The sequence below is a fragment of the Rhea pennata genome, chromosome 2 (genome assembly GCF_028389875.1).
Source record: "Rhea pennata isolate bPtePen1 chromosome 2, bPtePen1.pri, whole genome shotgun sequence".
In the NCBI taxonomy this organism is placed as follows: Eukaryota; Metazoa; Chordata; class Aves; order Rheiformes; family Rheidae; genus Rhea; species Rhea pennata.
The window spans coordinates 83,709,568-83,723,995 of record NC_084664.1 but is presented as its reverse complement, the minus strand read 5'-3'; positions in this window follow the sequence as shown (position 1 = coordinate 83,723,995).

Genomic DNA, 14,428 nt, shown 5'->3' with positions numbered 1-14,428 from the left:
ATCAGCAGAAAGGAGCTCATCCCCAGAGATATTACCAGCATTTGTAGTGGTCAAAATGAGTTCTCCAGAGCTGTTCTAGACTCTAGACTGTTCTATCTTCAAAGAAGCAGGAGCTTCTTCAATTCATTCTTCAATTTCATGCTGCAGGATAGACAAATTTTTTCCTCCAGGCCTCAAAGGAAGAGAGATATGGGTGTAAACTATGGAAGTTTGACCTGTGGCTAAAATGCAATGGAATAATTTGTGCAAGGGTAGCAGCACAAGGATAGGATCGAAGACTTGCAAAAGAAGGGTAAAGACTTAAAAATCCTGCAAAATCAAATCTTCCATTTAGAGAAGTTATGGCCATGAGCTTCACCATAATATGACTGATTCATTAATTACAGGACATGTATTTAAAGTTACTACTTATATCACTTTCAATCTGTGATTGAATCTAAATCACAAATATACTGAAAAGATGATTGACAAAACAGGCATGAATAAATCAGTAAGAACAAACTAGAGAATTGGAAGCAAGTTTTATCATACCACCTGGAAGCCATTAAAATTACTTAAGAATACTCTGCCAGTTTATACCGTATTAGAGGTGTTAGCAATTAAGCTTGAGAACCAACAAGGGATGCAACTGGAAAAAGACAAACATTTAAAGTATCTCTGAAAAGAGAGAAGAAAAAAAGGACAGAAGACATTATAAAACAGCTTAACAAATGAAATTGAAAGAATAAAAAGAGTTTGTAAGCTTGGGGAGAAATAAAAGCAGTATATTTCAACAGTGACACAGATTTTGATACTATCTTGTGACATTCTCGCATGGATTCTAGGACAACACATTTCTAATGAAACAATGTAAAAGTTGGGCACAGAACTGTTTCTAAAAACACTCAAAACATTGATCAATGTTCTTTGTTATCTTGGATGGTTATATTCAGTAAAATTATGCAGGTGTAAGTTTTGTACCTGCTATTTAACATATTAATGTAAAGGATAAAGGAAAAGAAAATATTTGCATTTGCAGATGTAGGAATATTAAGGGCTTTGAAAGGAAGGATCAGAATTCAGCACTATCTGAATGACAAAACAAAAGTAAAATGCAGAAGAGCAAAGCACACACATTAGTTATCAATAGTGAAGTAGATAATATTTTCATAAAAAAGGATCAGAGTTTGTAATGAATTATTCAAATTGAACATGAATTAATATATTAAACAAAATCATATTAGCATACATAAAATATAACATCATAGAATAAGTTGCCTGAGCAATCATTTTAATGAAAAATATAGAAAGTCTAGGGGACAGACATACTGGCGAGATTAAGGTCTATTCCAATCCTTTTTTCTAAAATTATCTCCATTTTAAAGATAGAGACTCAAGAAACAAGATCCCCAAAGTGGACGGAGGAGGATGTTCCACTTTTGGGGAATGGCAGATCAGTTCCTGTCCGACAGAGAAGCTTTAAAGGATCATATTCAGAGCAGAGTCATTCTTCAAATAAATCATCTGCAAAACTCATGTCATACTTAAGTCAGAGATAGAGTTTAGTTTCAGTAAAAGTTTTCACACTGCTTCATGGGAAACTTTCAAAAACTAACTAAGAAAATAAGAAATTGGAGAGAGTTTTCTCTTTATCATTTTTTTTAATGGAAGTTTATAATATAACAAAATGGGAATATTTTCATGGCATCAGAAATAAATTAGAAAAGAGAGAGATGGCAAGCTTCACATTTTACATTTCACAGAGAAACTCACTCCCCTAATAGCAAAAGCCTAAGTTACACTCCCACCCCCCCAAAAAAAAGTTTTATTTGGGGAAACTGTTATAGAACCTTAATGGTAAAGTTATGGCTAGATAACTTCTTGTAAATATATCATTTAGAGAGCTAACAACCTGACTCTATTTGCATAATGGTGAGATAATCTCTGGAGCAAGGATGAGCAAACTTCAGCAGAGCAAGAAGAGAAACAAAATTAAATATCAATACTTATTCATCAAGCCATTATCCAGAAATTTATGTGATATTCTTTCACAGTACCTGATATCTATTTAGAAGATTTTTAATCAGATTTAAATGCAGCATATGGAATCTGTCTGTAATGGTTCTCCAAAATACTTCTCTATGCTCCACTAAAGAGTTAAACAAAATAAAGGAAGATGTATGCAATTGGTCCTTTGATTAATTAGCCCTGCTTTTCTGTCTATCTAGACATATGGGTAATTCAGATAATAAAAAAAAAAAAAAAAAAAAAAAAAAAATTTAAACTCAGCTAAATAATACCTACTTTCATGTCACAGTTATTTTAATATTTCATGTAAGAAAATAGTTTTTTTCATAGGGAAAGTTGATAATAGCAAATGCAATTTCTGAAGCACATTAAGTAATTGGTAAAGATATTTTTTTCATCATTCTTTCAGAGTGCTGAAATTTCCAAAGACAGAACTCAGTAGTTCCCAAAGGTACCTTTTAGAATATAATACTTTATTGAATATTTGTCCTCACTTTACCACAGTTAAACTATACATATCTAAGAAAAACTGAGGTGTTCTGGTTACTACAGAAGGCCAAATATTCATAAGTTACCTTTGTTCTACTACAATGTGTTTTGGGGGCTAAATTCACAGTATCAGTTTTAATGATGATAAGCTTATGTGAGTAATTATGACCAATAAGATATAATCATTTTTTAAATTTATATTCAATGTCTCAATTTGGCTTTCCACATCTGTTACAGAAATTTATTCTTACAATTACAGGGCTTATTCAATTCTTACAATTAGAGAGCTTCCTCTCATTAAATAAAAAGATAGAGCGGATAGATTATAGCATTCTCTGTGTTAATAAGTTTATTATTACCAAGCTAAAGAAATGTTCAGTATTCTAGTAACTATTATATTTATGATTCACTCAGCTCTCATGATTTATTTTTTGATTTCTTGTGAAAAATAAAGGATTTTTTTCTAGTTATTATCAAAATAAACAGAAAGGATGTTCTGACACTTTTCCTTTTGATATTCTATGAAATCTAAAATTTTGCTGTCAAATCTAAGGTTTTAAAAGCTATTCCACTATTAAGCTAAATAAAGTATTTCATTTGGCCTCAATAGAATTTGATTTTTCAAATTAGATCATCTGTATGAAGAAAAAAATATAAAAAATAGTTTGGGTAAAAATGAAGGAAGTTGAAGTGAAAGATTTGATGTTAATGGAATTACCTTTGCTTTTGAATCACACAAGACAAAAAAGTACCAAGACTAGTTTAACCTGGGGGATGATTCAACATTTAACTCCAGGAATTAACTCATTGGTACTTAAAACTATTGGTCATGTGGCAAATGTGGAATTCTGTTGGAAATAACTCTTTCCACTAGTGAAGCAGTGAGGAAAGCATTGACATAATACAATGAGAATTAGTAAATGTAAAAGACCTCCAAAGGTACAGAAGTTTCTAAGTAAGTGCAAATGTTTATCTCAGTTCATTCTAACTATCTGAAGTTTTTCTCTAGCTTTCTACTGCAAAGTAGAGTGCTCACCATTGTTTTCTTCAACGTCTCAATACCATCTATAGCTCTGGCTATCCCTCACACACCTATTATCAATGGTCAAATTATTTCCCAAAGAGTATCTTATCTGGTCTCTGCTTAGATGCATCATAGCACTGATTACATACAGCACATCACTCAACTCAAATTTTACACAGTGAGAGGTTAACCGTAAACATGAGTGATACATCTGAACCTTGGGAAAATATTCAGGAAAATAAAGGAAAGGAAAATATTCACTGTGACAGTTAATAAATAAGAAATTGGGAGTCTCCATCTGAGCTTTAGAATGAATTTTTGTGGTTGTCTCCTTTTCAAATGGAATTGTTTGCAGCTTAGGGAGCCTCAGCATCATCATGAGCAGGTGACCTGGAGAACAGATTTTGAAGCAACTGTTGTTGCTCACCCCAAAGGCAACTCAGAGTCACTGGAACTTACAAAACACATGTACTGGCACAAGAATTTTTTAGAGTTTCTGAAGTATGTTTCTGGTCACAAAATCAAGTAAAATAATCTAAAAAAGATGAAAAAGTACTCTATGTTCTATGTCCTTTTGAAAGGCAGCGTTACCATTATTCAGCAGTGATAAGTATATCCTACCTATAAGAACTGAAACAAAGTGTTTAACTGTGACACATAGTGGTGTTCCAGATTATAGCTCTTAGCCTGGGCCACCCAGAATATTTTAAAAATATTCTTGAATATTAGGTTGGACCAGACGACTCAGAGATCCCTCCTCTTGTGTGAATTTTTCTATAATTCTACTCTAGAACATATACATTGCTTTTTTCACTTTGTTTCTTCCTCAGCTTTTCAGCTTACTCCTCCCACGTTTTCCAACCCCAAACATGGAACAACTTGATCAGTGGTATCAACACTGACAACAAGACAGTAACTGCATATATCTGTGGTTACACAGACACTTGTACCTAAGAGGTTGATCAGGAAGAGTTGTGAGCACTTACTACAGGCAGGGAGGAACCCTGCGTGTTTCAGGCTCGCTTTGTAATGCAGCCTGAGACCACACACAAAAGCCAGTTACCTGCAGTATTTCACAGACAGTAACATGCACACAAAATGAACGCTTACCTTAGGAAGTTTTTTAAGTTGTACTAGCATCTTGCTTCAGAATATGATGAAAAACAGGACCAGAAAATTCTACTGTTTTTATTGCGCAGGAACAACAAATTAATTACAAATGCAGAAGCACAGCACTGCTAAATGAAGCTTATAACAAATTTGAGGATGTACTTTGTAGCTAAAATCATAATTTCTCATGCCATTTTTAACATTACAGTACATATATTACATCAGAAGAAATACCTATAGAAAGATGCACACAAGATGCATATAACTGTTTTTGTAACTGTAACTATTTATAGCCAACACCCTGTATTTTCCACAAAGAATTATCCCAACAGTGGAATTTCCAAACACTATTGTCAAAAAGTAAGCTTTGCATTGAAAAAATATGTTAATTATTCTATTTTAACCTAATATGTTTGTTCTCATGGTAGAAAAATAACTGAGATGGCTTTAATATATTAGATTAATGTAGATTACTCGAGAAATAGTGCATTTCTTCATCTCTCATGTGGAAATGTTATGCAAATTATTTGTAAATGTGAAAGCCTCAGGAGTAAGGCTGCATTAACAGCTCCCATTGCAAAGGTATCCTCAATAATTTACAACTCAAAGGTTGAACTGGATATAAATTGTTTCTGTCACAATAAATTCTGAAATAAATGCAGAGAGCACCATCTTCTGGAGTAACTGAAACATCTACAACTCTTCCCTGTGAAAGCAGAGTATTGACTTTCAGTTAAATGAATGTTTATATATTCAACAAGTTTAGCAAATTGTTCTGTGAGCAGAGTAACTAATGAAGCATGATTTCAAACACACTTGTGTACTGTGTCTTGCAGGACATAATACTCCAAACTCTACCAGTTCCCTCTGTGTCCCCGGCACCTCCCTTCCTCTGCAGCATGACATACAGCTCTCTTCACAGAAGATCCTTCAAGGAAGGGTTTCTTTTCACTAGACAACAGCTACACACGCTCTGGCTAGTTCAGACCTATGTGTGCAGTCAGTCAGTAAACATGCTATTTTGAAAACTGGTAGCTGTTTCTTGTAATGGCTAGAAGACTCAGAAAATTTTGTTGAAACTAACTGATTAAAAAGCTACTAGGAGTTTGGCAAGTTATTTGGGCTTATTAGGTAATATTAGATCTTCATCCAAAAACAAAATAGCATAAAATAGGTAAGCTGCACCTAATTAAAAAAAGAAAATTGATATTCCAGTTAGCTGTGTTTCAAAACAGCTTTGCAGAGTAGCTCCTGGGGGTCTTGCTGGACAACAAGTTGAACATGAGCCAGCAATGAGCCCTTCTTTCCATGAAGGCCAACAGTGTCCTGGGCTGCACTAGAAGAGCATTGACAGCTGGGGGGGGGGGGTGGTAATCCTCCCTCTCCACTCAGCCCTGGTGAAGCTGCATCTAGAGTACTGTGTCTTGTGCTGGGCTTCCCAGTATAGAGAATGATAGAGCTATCAGAGTGGCAAAAGGCCGCGTAGATGATTAAGGGACTGGAGCATCTCTTATATGAGGAAAGGCTGAGAGAGCTGGGATTGTTTAGCCTGGAGAAGAAAAGACTCAGTCTTATCAGCATGTTTATATCTCTGATGTGGAAGAGTAAAGAGGATGAAACTAGGCTCTTCTCAGTGGTGCCCAGTGACAGGTCAAAAGGTAGCAGGCACAAACTGAAACACAGAGAATTCCATTTGAAAAGAAGAAAAATCTTATTTATATATTTATTAATTGTAAGGGTGATCAACACTGGAACAGATTGCCCAGAAAGGCTGTAGAGTCTCTGCCCGAATATATGCTCCAAATCTGACAGGACAATGTCCTGAGCAATCTAGGTGACCCTGCTTTTAGCTGCAGTTTTGGACTAGATGATCTCCAGAAGTCCTTTTGAACCTCAACTATTCTGTCATTCTAAAATACCATACGCACAGAGCTGACTTAACTATAGGACTTCTCTCAAATTGCATTGATTTCTGATCTCTGAAACAAATTCTAACAAATGAAAGCTGGTATTCCCTATTTCCTCAGGAACCATTTTCTAAGCCTATGAATTAAAGACAAAGCAAAAGGGAATATCACTCCTCCAAAATAAATGTTGAAGACTTCTTATGTAGAACTTCCTGTATAATCTGGCAGTATAACTCATATTTCAGCAGCCTAAAAGACATAAATCATATATTCTTTGATCCTTGATTCTAACTCCACACTGGTGAATAACTCACAGAATAGTTATTCTTCTGTAACAACAACTTGTGCCGCTTCACCCAGACTTCACCAAAAAGCTTTCAAGCACGACATCCAAATTCACAAACACGTATACTCTCCATTTCTCTCTAAAACCTCAAAGTTTTAAAAGCAGACATAGATTTTTCAATCTAAAGCAGGTCTGAGCAAGTTAATTCTTGAATTATTATTTTTCAGCATCATTTTCTTCACAAAACATCCCCTTGTACAGCATAGATGTTTTTAAAAGGACGACAGCATTATCACTACGTGTTCTTATTTTACTCAGCTACGAACGCAAAACTAGCTACAAGGTAGATTCAGTTTTATCTTTTCCATTAGAGGTCAGCAGAAGACCATCTATCTATATAGGATCTGAATGCCTCCTATTTCTTCTTGAAATTCTAGGTCATTCAGTCAGTAGCAAATAAAAAAAATGAATTTGACATTATGGGTCAGAAAAAGGTAAGTCTAAAAGTTCACAATAAATACTGCTTGTTCCATCAGGAATAACTTAATTGCAGAATCAGTGTAGCTAAATCATTTAGTAAAATCACTGAATATAAGCAAATATGCCTGAAGACTAACACTAACCTGAAGAGACTTTCCAACTTACTCATGGATAGTATACAATGCTTGTAAGATCCTTCTTGTACAGACAATCCACAACAGAAAACCCCAAATTCTGTAGCCTGTTGTTAACACAGGTGCTAGCAGTTGTCAGGTCACACGTGGTTTCCCTGTGTCCTCCCACATTTCAGTACCACGGAAAATGTACTCATACCTAGGATTCGTCCTGGACAAGATGGTTGCTTCTCCAGTTTTTGAAGTGCCCCTTTTCTAAAGGGCATGCTCCTTCTCACTTTCCACTGAAGAGCATCTATGAAATTACTGCTTCTCCAAGCCTGAAATTAGTCATATGACTCATACATTTGCTAAGGAATCAAAATAGGTATCCAATTAACAAATACATTTAAGATTATGGTTTTTGGGCTGTTGTTGTGCCCTGCCCGCAGCTGCTGTTGTAGATCCCGTATTAATGCTTTCGCTCCTGAACTTAACCTTAGTCACTATTCTGACAAGAACTGAAGGATGTTTCTGGAACTGCCCTGACAGAGTTTTGCAAAAGAATGAGGACTCACATCCATCAGGTTATTAAAAGCAGATGTCTACAAATATAAAACTATTTTCTCAAGTGCCACAATGCCATGAAGCCACATACAACTCATCAAGGCCCTCGAAAATGGTGATTAAGAACAGACTAATGAGTCCAAGAATGCATCCACTTGATGAAAACATTTCTTTAAAATACCAGAAGGCTAAGAGGATCTGAACTACATGCTATTTAAGTAGGCTTATCCATTTGACAAGGTTCTAAATTGTTTTTTTATAGTATCAGATTTTTACTAAAGGTTATTTTTGAAGAATATGATGTGGATATGCTGTAGAGGAAATAATCTGTACCAGGATTTCCTAGTCTGAAAAACAGAATTCTTTTGAGAATTGCCAGACTACTACAGGAGATTGAGGTGATAATTACTAGGAAAAGACACAAAATCCAGGGATACTTTAAAAAGTTTTTGGCATTTCTGGATAAGAACTGTTAAAAGTCATTTGCCTTTCCTCCACACTATATTCTAGTGAAAAAAATCATCTTTTCCACATAAGACAGTAGATACTTGTACAAAACCACCTGAAGTTTTGGCATTTTTTTGTTCCCTTCCTTAATCACATGAGCTTGTTTTACTCTGTGTAACATGCCATAAATGAGCATTGTGCAGTCACTGACAATAACCTCATGATAAAATAAATTGATTATGAAATTATATCACCTGCTATTCAGTCACCAAATTCTCTTCCCAGGGTTTATTTTCATCTTAAAGTAGAATTTATAAAAAGGTAATTGGGAAAATAAAAAGCAAAAAGCTAGATTATATTTCAACTTCCCAGCAGGAGCAATTTTTCTTATACCTTAACTATGAATATATTTTATAAGATGACGTTGATCCAAAGGCAAACAGAAACAAGACATAGTCCTGCACAGATTTAAAACGTGACCTCTCATAGTATGGCAGGATGAGAAAAAAAGGAGCTTTGTACTGTAGGAGAGAAATGTATGATCAGTATTCCTTGTTTCAAGATACTGAAACTAGTTCCCCTCCATTAGAACGTTTCAGGGCACTCTAATGCATTCAGTTCTATAGACAGAGAAATATCAAAATTCGTCCAGTCTAAATTGTAAAATACTCTGAAGTTATCTAGTATTAGATACTCAAAATCTTGCTATTAGCAAAATGGAGCATACTACATACGTGGCACTAAGAATTTATTATCAGCCTAATTGAAATCTTAGCAGTTTATCCAAAACACAACAGTTGCAATTGGTCCAGTTACAGTAATAACAATGCTTCCAAATGAACACGGAAAAGCCTCATTAATATTGAGGCTTTAAAAATCATCATACAAGAGAAACTGCTAATACTTACCCCTTTTCCCTGGTGTTATCCTCACCCTTCCAATGTCCCTTTGAGTCCTGAGCTTGACAGTTCCAGTATTCCTCAAGCAAAAGCAGTGGGCAAGCAGAGGAGCTGACAGCAAGTAAGATCTTTGCCAGGAGGAGTTAACAGGTCTAGTATCTTCCTTTTATTTTCTAGAAGGAGCAGGATGTTGATGCTTTCTTCCTGCTCAGCCCTGGCCTCACCATGAGCCATTTCTACACTTCTCCCCAACACAGCTGGTGTATGAGCGAGAGGAGCTGGTCCCAGGACCATGGCATGTTGGTGGTAATGATGGCTGCTCCTTTTGTTACCTGCCACCTCACCCCCAACATTACTCACTCCAGATCATGCCAGGGAAACCAGAGTCCCTCAGACCCCCAGCAGCTGCAGCATCAATCACCACCATCTCCAGCCTTGGCCGGTTCCCCATTGGCCAGAGACTCTGCACCCTCAAGGCAGTCCAGCACCAGGGTCTGCTGCCAGGGACAGCAAAAAGTACATTTACGGGGCATACCACACTGCTATCTCCGCATAAATGTGGAGATCCTTTGCTTGCACTCTGCTCTTGAAGGAAACAGTAACTTTCCTGCAATCTCACTGGCATCATAACCTGAAGGCAGCCCTGCCTTCGGCCACCTCCTTGCAGGTAGCCACAGCCAGCAGCTTTCTTCAAGGGTGCCCCAAAGCTTATATCTTACCACGCCTTTTGATAACAGACCCCTGAACTACTATGTTTACAGAATCTTGTGGAAAGAAATAAAGTTTTCCCCTGGCACGCAGGCCAGAAGGAGCACTTCACAGATGGAACTTTCCCTGTGGGGTTCGTTCCAGTCAAGTCGCTGACTTTTTGGATTGTACCAAATGCAACATAGGACTCACAGGTCCCCAGGGAACCTCTTTTGCTTGAGTCCTCCCGGCTCCTTCCTGCAGGCTTTCTCCTTGCCAATCTCTCTCTGCCTTCCTCATTGCAAGATAGCAATTTATCTCATCCAAGACATGCTCAGTTACTCTCTCTTACAGGGTTATAACATATAATTACTGGTAACAGCAAGTGAAACAGATGCAACTTTTCAAGCAAAATACCAAGTGCTCCTACCCTAATTCATTTTCAGTTATGTGCCAGAAAAGTAATACAAACTGTATGTACAATGAATTATATTCAGAACTCATACAACTCAAGAGAATGCTCCAAATCTCTTCAGACAAGACTCTGAAATACCTTGTCACACCAACAGGTAAAAGACTGTATTACATCTCAAAGGCAGAATTACATCAACAAGAGAAAAGTTATTTTTGTATTGGCTAATTACTCTTAAACAATTGCATAGTTAGAGCCATGTTTAAGCAATAGCAGTTAGTTATATTTATTGTACCTTCCCTACTTCCGTTGCACTAGAGCATTTTATAGTGTGTCTTGCTTCTACTGTCTGCCAGGACTGTCTTGCATCTACTTTTGCCAGTTATCCTTCTAGTCTACCATTTCAAATACAATAGCTGTAGATAGTTGCATATACACATTAGGTTATCAAATCCTCTCTCTCTCTTTCCCTCTGAAAAATAAAAAAATACACACACACACTTGATATGTATCTTGATGTACATAATTTACTTAGAAATTTTACTTACATTATATGTATCAAGTAACTTTTTTTGGTGGCAAAACAAGCAGTCCATGCTTTCTTGCCATCTTCCAAGGTGAGCAGATTTAATTCCAGTGAAGAACATACATTTATAACTAAATTATCTTCTGGGAAAAATAATTGCAACTAGCAGAAAAACATAGAAAAAAATGTAGACTAAACTATAGCATGACTAATGCACACTAAAATCGAATGTAGAAAACACTATACAGTCCATGAGACAAATATGAGGCCATAATTGCTGTGTTTGTGAAATCTCAAACCAAAGAGAATTGCTTTTTATATCCATTTCATCCATTTTGTGAAACATGCATATAGTATTGTTCTATGGTAGATTACATTCCATCATTCTCCCATACTTCTAGTCTTATTCTGACTCCTATATATTTTACCTGAATGTTGCTAAAATATATATATATATATATATATATATGAAAACAAACTCCCTGCAAGTCACTTCTAGTGTGACTCATCACCAAGGGGGGGGGGAATCCCCAAGTGTAAACAGCACAATAAGAAAAGCACATCAAGAGAGTAAACCAAGTCTTCTAAAGTAGTTCGACACTTTTACTAGCTAATCTGATATTTTTAAAAGCCTGTAAAGATTTACCAGAGCCTTGTGCTGCCTTATTAGCTACCAATCTGCACTGACAGAAAATAAGAGCAGTGCACATGCACAAACATCAGTTATTAGAAGGCATTCACTGCTAAATATTATATTTTGACAGACCAAGAACTTGTTGCATAGGTGTTTTTATCATCTCTTTTCTATTTCCAGTACAGTTCATGCCCATTCCATGGGGTGAGAGTGTCAGACCAGTAACCAAAAAATGAGCATACAAACTATGAAGGACAAAGCCCAAGATCTATCAAATATTTTGGAATGCAAACAAATTAGGAAAAGCAGTATTATTACACACCTTAAATAGTTTTATTTTAATCTAGATGCCCCATCCCCCCCCAAGAAAAAAGGTTTATTGATCCAATAGAAAAAAGTATTATTGTTCTGACATAATATAGTACTGCTTCTAAATAATTACAGCAAATGCACAATGTGCGATAGTATTATCTGTGTGCATACTACTCCATGTCCCATCAATATTTTTCCTTGTATCCATCTTATTTCTCCCACTAAAAAAATTCCAAATGCTGCTTATCAGGTTGAAGATGCTCTACTAAGACAGAAGATTTCTCTTCCTCAGCAACATACTCAATATTTCTTGCTAATTGTATTACAGAGCGTCATCATCACATTTCAGTTCTACTGGCAGTAGTATAGTTGCAGATGAGCCTGTCAGCTGGCAGAATTATTTTTCTAGTTATACCAGGCTTGCTGAAGCCTAAAAAAATATTTGACCTTTTCTACAGTTCTGTGATTTTATTACATGCTAAAATATGACACAAATATTATGAATCTAAATCCATGTACTTACACAGGCAAAACTACCATGGCCTTGGAGATAAATTTCCTGTATTAATACTGTCAGAAGTGGCTTCATCCCCTAAAAACTGGTTTATAATTCAAATACTTTTTCAGATCTATATTCTCCACATCCCACAAACTGTAACATAGAAATCCAGCAATGATAAGACATATCCTAGCTGTACTGATTCATTTTAATCAAACTCTTGCCAATGTTGCTGCAAGATTCTGCCCAAAGTTAACATCCAGTTTTTGTCTGCTTGCTCCATGCTTACAGCTTGTTCTTTGCAATTCTAACACTCAACTATAATGGACTCAGAATTTGAAATGGTGAACAGTATTTCTACTATCTGTTGGCTTCTTGTTTGCATGCTTTGTTTCTTCAAGAAGAGTGTGACCAGACAAGGTGGATGTGGAAAGAGGACAGCGAGAGCTCTGACCCTGGAGCAAGTGAACATGCTCTAGAGGAAGTTTCCATGTGTTGGCTACAGCAAGTAGTCACTGAGCAAATGGCAAGACTGCAGCTCGTGCAGAGACAGAGACCGCCGAGAGAAGCGTCAAGCACACAGAGTAGACTGGCAGGTCTTTGTGAGGACAAGGGGAAGGGGAAAAGCCTAAACAGGGTTTTGCAGAATTTGCTCTACATCAGACAGCCACTCAACAGACTGAAACTGAGCTTGGAAGCAAGATCCTTCTCCCACCCCTGCAGTGGCCCATGAGACAGGCAGAGAGTTGATTAAATGCTTATTATTCCATTTGGTGTTACATAGTCACCCTATCTCAAATCAGAAATATACTGGCTTATATTGAGAAAAAGGCAACTTTTTGTTTTTCAAAATCTTTTTAGGTTTCTTTGAGAAACTTACTACTACAGAAAGGTTTAGAATGATCTATCTCTGCAGTCTGGCTAACTTTTTAATGCTTCTTAGGCTAATACTGTATGGAGGTAGGCATAATACATACACCTATACTGAGAGGAGCTTATCTCATCTTTCTCTTTCCTAGGACAGATGGTAACACTGCAAACCTGCAGATGACTTTAAATGTGCATGTCTTAACTATACCCTCCCTTCCCTCCCTCCAAACTTTAATCTCTTCTTTAGGTTTTTTTTGGAATAAAGTTTTAAAACTACTATAATATTTCATCCTACTTTTTTCTTTCCTATTATATATACATAATACACAGATTATATGGCTGTATGAGAGTTATATTGGTAACTGTTCAATGCAAACATAAAATTAATTCATGCCTCTGGAGAGAAAGAACCTTTTAAACTTCCCTAGCCTCTATGGAGAGGGCGAACAACCAGCAGAAGTGCTCGTTGACTGCAGGCAAAGGAAAAATTTATTTGAATCCTTGTGCAAGTGTTTGAGAAAGACCACATACACGATAGTTAGAATGGACACTTAAGATCTGCTACAGTGAATGCCCTAAAATCATATATAATATCATCTTGGGCTAAGCTTCTAAATGTCACCAGATAATAAGCACTTTGTGGGGTTAGGGGTGGGGGGAGGAATGAAGCTAAGGGTAATGGGATAGACAGGAAACATGGAATTGGGCACATATAATGCATTTCAGCTTGCTTCTACCTCTCTACTAAGGACGAAAATACTTAATAGGCATATCCACTAACTGTAAGATACGAGCTGCTATGAGAAATAGCTCCAAATATAGCAAGTCACTATCTAAACTACTGTAACTGCTGCAGGATATGGGAATTATTCATAAAATTACTCATCTTCATTACAAGTCCTGCAATTCTCATCTAAATGACCATGATGCAGTAGTGTATATTCAGTTGTCAGAACTGGAGCATCTTTGATTACATTCTGATAACCAAGTCCATTTGGACTTCAGAATTTGTGCTTTTATTTGGGTAACTAGAGGCCCTTCCCCCCCTTAACTGGGTCTAGTGACAGTTTGATAGCTGGAGCAAGCACATCAAAAGTCTAAGACTATCTCAGCTTGCTTAACCTCCACACCCTATTAATGTGCATAAGTTACTATTATT